General features: G+C 43.0%; 1 protein-coding gene across 6 annotated transcripts in view; it reads right to left on the bottom strand.

Annotated features, from left to right (window-relative positions):
- The window catches only part of SLC39A14 (solute carrier family 39 member 14), a 63,846-nt gene that overhangs the window by 35,631 nt on the left and 16,196 nt on the right, over positions 1 to 12,019 (bottom strand). The gene's annotated exons all lie outside the window — the stretch shown is intronic.

Genomic DNA, 12,019 nt, shown 5'->3' with positions numbered 1-12,019 from the left:
TGAGTGAAAGAAATGCCGGAATGCTGGTGGAATAAAAATACTAAAATAAAATCAAATCTCTTAACCAGATTTCAGCTTCCTCTGGGCACTTACCCGCAAACTGTCAGAGTCCCCTCTCTCTTTTTAAAGTATAACATACACGCACGTAACACACCCAAGTCTTACAGTGTGCAGCTCTCCCTTTAGCACATCAAAAGCATTCTTACCCCAGGGCCTTTGTACCTGCTATTCCCTCTGCCAAGAATGCCCCTCCCCTAGATTTTCATATCAAGTCTCAGCTCAGATATCACCTCCTCAAAATGCAGGGCCACCCGGTTTAAAAAAAAAAAAAGCCTGCTCCCAAGGCATTCAAAGTCCCAACACCCTGTTTTATTTACCATATATCACTATCTAACAGAGTTTTCTTTCTTTCGTTTTGTTTACATGTTTATTATCTGTCTCCTCCTACTGACTGTAAACTCCACAATAGTGGAGACAGACTCGGCCTATTTTCTTCCCCGAGCCCAAAGAGGCCAGTGCCTGGCACCCAGACAACCCCCAGAGAATAACTTTTTTTTAATAACTTTTTATTTTTTTAAATTTTTGAGTGGAGGATAATTGCTTTACAATATTGTGCTAGCTTCTGCCATACATCAACTTGAATCAGCCATCGGTATATGAATGTCCCCCCTCTCTTGAACCTCTGTCCCATCTCTCTCTCCATCCCACCCCTCTACGTTGTCACAGAGCACCAGGTTGAGCTCCCTGTGTAATACAGCAAATTCCCATTGGCTATCAGTTTTACATATGGCAACGTACATGTTTCAGTGTTATTACTCTTTCAATTTGTCCCTCCCTCTCCTTTCCTCCATGGCCACAAGTCTATTCTCCATGTCTGAGTCTCCATCCAAAAGAATATTTGCTGAATGATGCGTTAATTTCCCATGCTCCTCCTTGTTGCAGTGTCCTCAAGTTTAGAACCTTTTTGTTCTTTGGCCTCAACCCCCAGTTAAACTACTATTAGCAATTTGAGGGGAAGAGACACCCCCTTCTGCAGCATCAATAGAGCTGAAGACACCCCCAGAGAGCCAGAGAAGTCTATCTGGAGTTGGAATATAAAAAAAAGTAAAGTAAAAAAAAAAAAAGAAAGAAAGTAGAATATTAGGTGGAATGGAGGATCCAAAAGGAAGGTGGGGGGAGAGGCGCAGACAGGCAGCCTTCCTTCCCCACCCCAGCAGCAAATGTGCCAAGGACAGGCCACCGTCTGATCACATGGCCAAGAATACCATGTTAACTTCTCTCCATGGCAGACAGAGAAAAGGAAAGGAAACCCCCAAGTACAGGCGGTTTCTAGAATTTCTCAGCTGGTCATGGAAACGCGAGTCTGGTCCCGTTGCTCACAACCTCTCTTTTTGTGCCAGCTGCACACATCCTGAAATGCAGGGGGAGGGGCTCGTGGCCACCGCCGCCAAGAAGAGGGAGTGGTGTGAGCAGCCAAGGTCAGAGGTGCAATCTGGCTAGCAGAGCCAATGCACACCATGGTTTACCCACGGTCAAGGCCTCTGCTGTGGGAGGCACCCCTGGATGTCAGGAGGCAGCTGAGGCGGGAGCAACAGGAACCGGGACAGAATCTGCTCTGAGAGCTGGTCAGGCTGCCCCTGAGGGCACTCTGGCTAGTGGCCCGAGTCTGGGGGAGTGGGTGACTTTGTACATTTTGTGCTTTGCTGGGAACGGTGATGAGAAAACAGTTGTGGTTTGCTACCCCCTGGAAACTCCCCAGCGGCCTGGTATCCTGAGGACTTGCCCAGCCTCTCAGATAGGAAACGGTCAGCATTGAAATCTACATACGCTCATCAGTGTCACTGGTGTGTCTTCTCGGAGCAGGGGGAGAGGTGGTGAGGGAATCCAGGGCCTTCCACCAGGGAAAACTCGGCCAGCTCCACTGCCGGCCAGCACAGCTCCACCTCACCCCAAGCCTCTCATACTCTGTGCTTTGAGAAGAGCAAGTCCCCAGGGCTGGCCAGGAGCCCTCTGGTTTCCAGGAAAGGAAGAGGGTAGTCGGCAGTACCGGAGAAGGCAATGGCACCCCACTCCAGTACTCTTGCCTGGAAAATCCCATGGATGGAGGAGCCTGGTAGACTGCAGTCCATGGGGTGGCAAAGAGTCAGACACGACTGAGCGACTTCACTTTCACTTTTCACTTTCATGCATTGGAGAAGGAAATGGCAACCCACTCCAGTATTTTTGCCTGGAGAATCCCAGGGACGGGAGAGCCTGATGGGCTGCGTCTATGGGGTCGCAGAGTCGGACACAACTGAAGCGACTTAGCAGCAGCAGCAGCCAGCAGTACAGCTTGCTCCCTGGGACTTACATGGTTTCTCCTGACTAGCAGGGCACACATGCCCACCTCACTTGCTCCCACACAAACCAACTTTTCAGGCGTTCAGTAAAAATGAGAATAAAACAGTGGGTTTGGGTTCTGGTCTGCCCCCTCATCCCACCATTGAAAGAGCAACACAGAAATTTTGGGAGTCACAGAACACAGGGTCATAAGAGTAGGACATGACTTAGTGACTAATCAAATATATCCCACTTTTTTTTATAAGGTTTCTGCTTTTAGTAGCATGCTTGGAAAACCTTTTGTCACCCTGAAATTATAGAAATATATACCTGCTTTTTTCTGGCATTAAAAAAATTTACATCTCTAATTTATTTAGAATTTAATTTGACATAGTGTGAGATAGAGAAACTCACTTAAACAACAACAAAAAAAGGAGTTAGCTAATTACCCCAGTTGTTTTTTAATGAACAGTCTATTTTCCCTGTAAACCTCAACAGTAAAGTCTATAAAAGATAAGAAACAGGGGTGAAGTCAACGACATCCTTTGTGCAAAGAAAAGCCACAGGGGACCGCTCTGCCAGTGAAATCTAAGAGCATGGCTAGGGTGCCTTCTCTTTCCCTTCCTCTTTCCTGTTCAGAAATATAGGTTCAAAAATCACGAGAAGTAAGTCCTACTTGCCAAGGATGGCAGAGCAGAAAGATCCACTGAAGAGAGCCTGGGTTCCTGCAGGCACCACTGAGCAGGAACCCAGCCTCCTTCTAATCGCCAGAGGCTTTACATGCTGTTGCCTAAACTAGCCTTGTTGGACTCTCGTATTTGCATCTGAACACTCCTGTAACTCATCCACAATCCTTTCTTCCCTAATTTTATAATAATAGGAATTGCTAGGATTTATTGTTGCCAGGCACTGTGCTAAGCAATTTGTTTTCATTAGCTCATTTAATCTTCTCAATAACCTTACTAGGATAGATTCTGCAGTACTTCTCCAATTATAAGTAGCAATGGCAGGTTTTCAGAGTTGAGAAAGATACTACATTAAATGCACACATCCTTGAGACACCTCCCTAGTTCAGAAACATGAGAACAGAACAAAAAGGCATTTTAAAACTGAGGAATGGAAGTACGCATTCAACAACAAGTATCTATCAAGTACCAACTGTTGTGGGCACAGGGAATACAACAATGACCAAAAAGACAAAAATCCCTACCCTCCTGGAGCTTGCTCTAATGCAAGGCTCATAACAGCAAAAAACTGCAAGCAATCTTAGCATACAAAAGAAGGGAATTGCTGGGAATTCCCTGGTGGTCCAGTGGTTAGGATTCCAAACCTATGCTGCCAAGAGCTCAGGTTCAATCCCTGGTAGGGGAACTATGATCCCACAAGCTGCACAGTACAGTCAAAAAATTAAGGGGAAAAAAGGGAGGGGATTACTAAAGTAAAGTGAAGAAGTGAAGTCGCTCAGTCGTGTCCAATTCTTTGCAACCCCATGGACTGTAGCCTACTACGCTCCTCTGTCCATGGGATTTTCCAGGCAAAAGTACTGGAGTGGGTTGCCATTTCCTTCTCCAGAGGATCTTCCTGACCCAGGGTTCGAACCCAGGTCTCTTGCACTGTAGGCAGGCGCTTTACCGTCTGAGTCATCAGGGAAGTCCCTAATCCACATAACAAAATATATAGTTCAACTACAGAGATTCAGAGCTTGGGCTCCAAGTGCAACAGACCTCAGTGTAGATCCTGAAACACACATTTACTAGCTTCAAGGCGTTTCATCAAGTCACAACATCAAGGAGACTTCCTACAGGAAAACAAAGCTACTAACAGTCTCCCTTGGAGCAAATGAGAAAACTGAATAAGATACTAAGTATAAATACAATGCTAGATATACAGTAATGGCTCAATAAATGTTAATATTCAGGAATAATGACATGGAAAGACATCATATGCTAAGTGAAAAGAAGAGGCTACAAAACTCTATGTATAGCAGAACCTGTTTTCCTTACAAAGTATGCATTCGCAAAAAAAGATGAAAAATATTTAACAAATTGCTAGTTCTTGGTGGTGAGTTTAATGGTGACTTCTGTTATCTTTTTTACTCTGTATTTCCTACAACGAACCTGAATTACTTTAAGAAGAAGGTTCAGAGGGTTCTCTGGTGGCCTGGTGATTAGGGTTCCACGCTGTCACTGCCATGGCCTAGGTTCAATCTTAGATGGGAAACTCGGATGCAGTCAAAAAAAAAAAAAAGAAAAAGAAAGTTCACTTTCAAGTTCAATTAGGAAATGGGAAAGGCTTAATGATAACCAACTGGAAGGCAGCTCTCTCCCCTTTTTTAAAGACCTTCACTTAAGAGTCTGGCAGTGGATTCCAGTCCTAATCTGCATGGGCAGGACTTCCTGTGTGCCTGGTCCGCTAACGTGGGTGCCCCCATGAGCAGTCTCACCATGGTTCTTCTGAATCTGAGTTTCCTGGGTGAGACCCAGGTAACTGTACACACAGCTCTGATAGATCAGCCTGCCTCTTGTCTGGGGTACTGGTCTGACATTCTGGTCTAGTCAGGACTGCTGGACTAGACAGACTAACTATAATATCCTGTGATTTATCTAAACTCCTTGAAGTCAGTTCCCCCTCTCTGGCCAACAGGTACCACCGTTTCTGCCCTGCCCTTCCTACAGGGAAACTAACTCTCAGTGAGAACTCCTTGCACAGAGACAAGTTGTTGGCATTACAAAGAGCCTAGAATGTAGAATGTAGGCCAGAGTCCTCAGTAACTGATACCCACCTGGCTCTCAAACGTGTAGCAACGTGAAGGGAGCGGGAGACCTGAGGCTAGGCCCTGGTCTCCCCAACAGCCAGGCCTGCCTTCTGTCTTTAAAAACAAATCCAACTTCTTTTTTTTTTTTTTGCAGCTCTGTGAACCAGAGTTTACAAAGGACAGTTCCCCCCATCCTGAGTATAGTGGGTAGACTGTGCATGCTTGGGTGCTAAGTCACTTCAGTCCTATCCGACTCTTTGCGACCCAGTGGACTGTAGCTCGCCAGACTCCTCTATCCATGGGATTCTCCAGGCAAGAATACTGGATTGGGTTGCTGTGCCCTTCTCCAGAGGATTTTCCAAACCCAGGGCTCAAACCTGCTGCCTCCTGCAACTCCAGCATTACAGGCGGATTCTTTACTGCTGAGCCACTGGGGACGCCCAATGGGTTGAATTCAGTTCAGTTCAGTCACTCAGTCGTGTCCGACTCTTTGTGATCCCATGAGCTGCAGCACACCAGGCCTTCCTGTCTAATACCAACTCCCAGAGCCTACCCAAATTCATGTCCACTGAGTCGGTGATGCCATCCAACCATCTTATCTGTTGTCCCCTTCTCCTCCTGCCCTCAATCTTTCCCAGCATCAGGGTCTTTTCAAATGAGTCAGCTCTTTGCATCAGGTGCCCAAAGTATTGGAGTTTCAGTTTCAACATCAGACCTTCTAATGAACACCCAGGACTGATCTCCTTTAGGATGGACTGGTTGGATCTCCTTGTTGTCCAAGGGACTCTCAAGAGTCTTCTCCAAAACCACAGTTCAAAAGCATCAATTCTTCGGTGCTCAGCTTTCTTTATAGTCCAACTCTCACATCCATACATGATCACAGGAAAAACCATAGCCTTGACTAGATGGACCTTTGTTGACAGAGTAATGTCTCTGCTTTTGAATATGCTGTCTAGGTTGGTCATAACTTTCCTTCCAAGGAGTAAGCATCTTTTAATTTCATGGCTGCAATCACCATCTGCAGTGATTTTGGAGCCCCAAAAAAGAAAGTCTGACACTGTTTCCATTGTTTCCCCATCTATTTGCCATGAAGTGATAGGACCGGATGCCATGATCTTTGTTTTCTGAATGTTGAGCTTTAAGCCAACTTTTTCACTCTCCTCTTGAGGCTCTTTAGTTCTTCACTTTCTACCATAAGGGTGGTGTCATCTGCATATCTGAGGTTACTGATATTTCTCCTGGCAATCTTGACTCCAGCTTGTGCTTCATCCAGCCCAGCGTTTCTCATGATGTACTCTGCATAAAAGTTGAATAAGCAGGGTGACAGTATACAGCCTTGACGTACTCCTTTTCCTATTTGGAACCAGTCAGTTGTTTCATGTTCAGTTCTAACTGTTGCTTCCTGACCTGTATACAGATTTCTCAAGAGGCAAGTCAGGTGGTCTGGTATTCCCATCTCTTTCAGAATTTTCCACAGTTTATTGTGATCCACACAGTCAAAGGCACACTTTGGCATAGTCAATAAAGCAGAAATAGATGTTTTTCTGGAACTCTCTTGCTTTCTCCATGATCCAGCAGATGTTGGCAATTTGATCTCTGGTTCCTCTGCCTTTTTTTTTTTTTTTTTTTCCTCTGCCTTTTTTAAACCCAGCTTGAACATCTGGAAGTTCACGGTTCACATATTGTTGAAGCCTGGCTTGGAGAATTTTGAGCATTACTTTACTAGCATGTGAGATGAGTGCAATTGTGTGGTAGTTTGAGCATCCTTTGGCATTGCCTTTCTTTGGGATTGGAATAAAAACTGATCTTTTCCAGTCCTGTGGCCACTGCTGAGTTTTCCAAATTTGCTGGCATATTGAGTGCAGCACTTTCACAGCATCATCTTTCAGGATTTGAAATAGCTCAACTGGAATTCCATCACTTCTACTAGCTTTGTTCATAGTGATGCTTCCTAAGGCCCACTTGACTTCACATTCCAGGATGTCTGGCTCTAGGTAAGTGATCACACCATTGTAATTAACTGGGTCGTGAAGATCTTTTTTGTACAGCTCTTCTGTGTATTCTTGCCACCTCTTCTTAATATCTTCTGCTTCTGTCAGGATCATACCATTTCTGTCCTTTATTGAGATCTCTAGTCTTTCCCATTCTATTGGTTTCCTCTATTTCTTTGCATTGATCACTGAGAAAGGCTTTCTTATCTCTCCTTGCTATTCTTTGGAACTCTGCATTCAAATGGGTATATCTTTCCTTTTCTCCTTTTCGCTTTTTTTCTTTTCACAGCTATTTGTAAGGCTTCCTCAGACAGCCATTTTGCTTTTTTGCATTTCTTTTTCCTGGGAGTGGTCTTGATCCCCAAATCCATGTCTACCCCAAAACCTCAGAATGTGACCTTATTGAGAAATACAGTCTTTGCAGAAATAATGATTTAAGGATCTAGAGATGAAGTCACCATGGACTTTCAGTAGTCCCTAAATCCACTGATTAGTATGTTTACAAGATAAAGGACAGGGAGATTTTGTCACAGACACAGAAAAGAAGACCATGTGGAGATGGAGGCAGAGAGGAGAGTGATGCTGCCACAAGCCAAGGAACAACTGGAGGCACCAGAAGGTGGAAGAGCCAAGGAAGCATGTACCCCAAGAGCCTTTGGAGGCAATGTGGACCTGCTGACCCCTTGATTTCAACCTTCTGGCCTCCAGAACTGAGAGCAAATTTCTGTTCTTTTAAGCCACAGAGTTTGTGGTCATTTGTTAGGACGGTCGCAGGAAACTAATATTTAGATGCTGGAATTAAGGCTTAATATTTTTTATCTGGGGCTTCCCTGGTGGCTCAGTGGTAAAGAATTCACCTGTCAACGTAGGAGACCTGGGTTCAATCCCTGGGTCACGAAGATCCCCTGGAGAAGGAAATGGCAACCTACTCCAGGATTTCTTGCCTGAGAAATCCCATGGACAGAGGATCCTGGCGGGCTACAGTCCACGGGGTCACACACAACAACAACAATCTTTTATCTGAAACTATCCTGCTAGAATTGGCAAAATTCCAAGATAGGCCTCAACGACCTTCTCCTTTGTATGTGGGCAGGAGCTGAAAATATGAGATATCACTCCTGTTATTAGGTAACATTATCTGCCAAAGGGATTTTGTTGGTGTCAGCTGACCAAATCAGTTGACCTTAAGACAGGGAAATTGATCTTGTATGAGTCAGAACTAATCAGGTAAGCTCTTAAATGGGATAGGCTCCTCCTGGCCAAAGGGGTTTGAACCATGAGAAGGAGTCAACATGAGAGAATAACTTTTCCAATGTGGAGGTCCAGCAGACACCAAGTAACCAAGTGATCCAGGAAAACATCACCATTAACACCACAAATGCTTTGATATGATGCTCTTAAAAGGATGCAACATCATTTTTGTTGATATTCTTGCTAAAAATGCGTGACCTTATCCTAAGGGAGAAAGATATGGGATGGTTACAAATTGGAGCAGAGAAATGACAACTGAATGCAACGTGGGATGGCAGACTGGATCCTGGGACAGAAAAAAGACATCAGCAGAAACAGTGGTGAAATTTAAATGAGGCCTGCAGTTTAAAGTTTTGTGCCAATGTTCATTTCCTGTTCTTGATGTTTATACCACAGGGTGAGGGGATATAAAGGAACTCTGCTATATTCTTTGTGATTTTTAAGTCTAAAGTAAGTTGAAAATTAAACGTTTACAATAAAAGGAAATAACTGAGCAGAATAACAGAGGTTGCCTCACAGCCTCAGGATTACACTTTTTTCTCCCATACTTCTTTATACTTTTCAGGAAGTATGCATTACTCTTGATAATCAAGGGCACAAGGTTGGCTGGAGTAAGTGGACTGGTGCAAAGGACGTTGATTTGGGGCCAATGGTGTTTTTCTGGAAAAGAGCACACTGACCCCAAGACAAGGCTGAAAAGACCAGCAAGTCTTTGATAAACAGCTAATATCTACCAGAGACTATTGGTACCTTAGACCCCAGAACCCTAGTGATCCAGGAACATACATCTTAGTGCCACTATTCATGGTCTTCCTTGATGGGGAAGTAAAAGAAGTCTGTCTGCAATGCAGAAGATGTGGGTTCGATCCCTGGAGAAGGAAATGGCAACCCACTCCAGTATTCTTGCCTGAAAAATCCCATGGGCAGAGGATCCTGGAGGGCTACAGTCTATGGGTCGCAAAGTTGGGGACACGACTGAGCAACTAAGCACACACACATCATTATTCACACAGCTCCCCTGGCAGGAACCCCCTGGCTCAATTCCACCTCTAGGAAGCCTTCCCAGATCATTCCTGCCCCCCAGTCGCCTCACCTTCGACTGGCCTCTTTCAGTGTCTCTTGGCTGTTCCACTCAATGGAGCTTAAAGAATGCCACAAATAGCATGTGAAGCTGCCAACCTGTACTCAGCTCATCTCAACACATATTTTACAAGCCTCCTTGGAACAGAAACAGTGTTTTGCCTGTCTTCATGGAGTGGGCACTCTCTTAGCTGAGCTCTGCTGGCTGGGCCCATCCCTGCAGCAAAGAGGCCCTCTCTGTTGTCACTGTCCAGGATTCATTTGCTGAGAGTCTGCTTGTGCCTCTTTTCAAACTTCTTTATGCCAGTTCTGTTTGGTTTTAAACAGTAACTGAAATATAAATGCAGAGAGGAAAACTTTTGATTTCTAAAAATGAAACTAAGTGCTCTAGAATGGCAATTCCCAAAATTGTGGTCTTAGATGACACCTGGATACACTGAGACTGTGTGAGGAGGCTGGAGAGGTGAAAACTAGTTTTATTAGAAAATTAAGATGTTAAAAGCTTTTTCACTCTAATTTTTCAGTGGCTATGTGAAGTATGATAAATATGTGCCTGTGTAGTTTTCTGAAATTTCCGAGCTAGAAGTTTAGGGTATAAATATATGTGTTTTCAGAGATTAACTCAGTTTGTTCTCAAGACTTCCACTGAGTATCAGCAAAATTATTCTATACATACTATAATCTGTTATATCTAATAAATCATTATTTTGAAGTCCTGAAGATATGCAAAAATGTAAAAATAATGCCACTTTTTCGACTTTTTGGAAGTTATTTTCCATAAAAACATGCATTTCATGTTACCATGTAATTATCTTATTTCTATTATTTTAAATGAATAAACAACTCTTTATATTTAATTTTTAACATGGTAAATAGCAGGTTTAGCCAATAAGTGGAAGACTAAATTAAGGAATCCTAGGATCAAAAAGTTTGAGAACTGCTCATCTTGAAAAATGTGTTACAAATGGGGGGAAAAAAGATTAAATTCAGTTCAGTTCAGTCACTCAGTTGTGTCCGACTCTTTGTGACCCCATGAACTGCAGCTCACCAGGCCTCCCTGTCCACCACCAACTCCCAGAGTTTACTCAAACTCATGTCCATTGAGTTGGTGATGCCATCCAACCATCTCGTCCTCTGTAAATTAAGTGTGTGCATTAAAAAAGTAGGATGCTGCACACGGACTGATTTGCAAATGTCTTAAATTCTTGCTCTATCATTATTTCTTAATGGAGACTAATTAACAGATGTATATATCCTGTCACCCAGCAATCTCACTTCTGTGAATTTCTTTTGTAGTCATATACATAGGAAATGCCATTTAGTAAAGTTATTCCCTGTAGCACTGTACATAATGACAAAATATTGGAAACAACCCAAACTAGGGGAGAGAGGGAAGCAACACATGCTGGTTTAAAAACTATCGTGCTTTCCTATCCTGGAATAATATGCAGCTATAGTAAAAGCGTTTCCTGGGCTGACAGGGAAAGATCCAGAACAGTTGCTAGGTGAAAAAAGCAAAGTGCTAAACAATGCCTAAAATGCTAACTTAGAGCATTTCTAAAACTGGGATGGGGTGGGCAGAGGTGAGACTTTTTACTGTACTGGGTGGGAGTTTGTGGGGGTGCAGTTAATGTATGTGTAGTTGCTTTTTAAACTTTTTTATCCTTCTAATCTTTGAACTATGGACTATATAGCGTAGAAAAATTTTTTTCCTGTTAAAATTTTTTTCTTCCATTTTATTGAGACATAATTCACATATGGTAAAAAAAAAAAAATTGTAATAAAAGAAACCAGAAATCACAGGTCATACATGCAGATGTGACTTTTATATACAATTTGCAAGTGTGATTAGCAGACCTAGATCCAAAGACAAAGCCTCAGCCCTAAATCAAAGTTTTGGCAAATAGAAATATATATGCACACAGAGGTTGTAGAGAGGGGGAATTGGATCAAGGCAGTCAAAAGGTAGAAACTTCCAGTTATAAGATAAATAAGTACTAGGGAAGTAATGTGTAACATGCTAAATATAATTAACACTGCTACAGGTCATATTTGGGGGTTCCCTGGTAGCTCAGCAGTCAAGAATCCGCTTGCAATGCAGGAGATGTAGGTTCCACCCCTGGGTCGGGAAGATCCCTTGGAGAAGGAAACGGCAACCCACTCCAGTATTCTTGCCTGAAAAATCCCAAGGATAGCGGAGTGTGGTAGGCTATAGTCCATGGGATCACAAAGGATGGACACAACTGAGCAACTAAACCACCACTAAACTTTTATATGTGAAAGTTGTGAAGACAGTTAAATCCTAAGACTTCTTATCACAAGAAAAAAAATTTTTTTTTTCTATTTCTTTTATCTTTTACCTCTGGGATGATGTATGTTCATTAAATTTATTGTGGTACTCATTTCATAACTATATAAATCAAATCATTATGCTGTACACCTTAAACTTATACAGTGTTGTTAGTTATATCTCAATAAAATGGGAAGAAAAAAATGCATGCACATGCTTTTAAGAAAAAATGAACTGTTTAAAACATGGATTTTAACAACATCCCCAACTTTTAGCTGACATTTTAATTACTAACACTGCTAAGAGCCTCTAGGGACCAAATGGTAATAAATT

The sequence above is a fragment of the Bubalus kerabau genome, chromosome 4, assembly GCF_029407905.1.
Source record: "Bubalus kerabau isolate K-KA32 ecotype Philippines breed swamp buffalo chromosome 4, PCC_UOA_SB_1v2, whole genome shotgun sequence".
In the NCBI taxonomy this organism is placed as follows: domain Eukaryota; kingdom Metazoa; phylum Chordata; class Mammalia; order Artiodactyla; family Bovidae; genus Bubalus; species Bubalus kerabau.
This window is presented reverse-complemented; position numbering and strand designations above follow the sequence as displayed.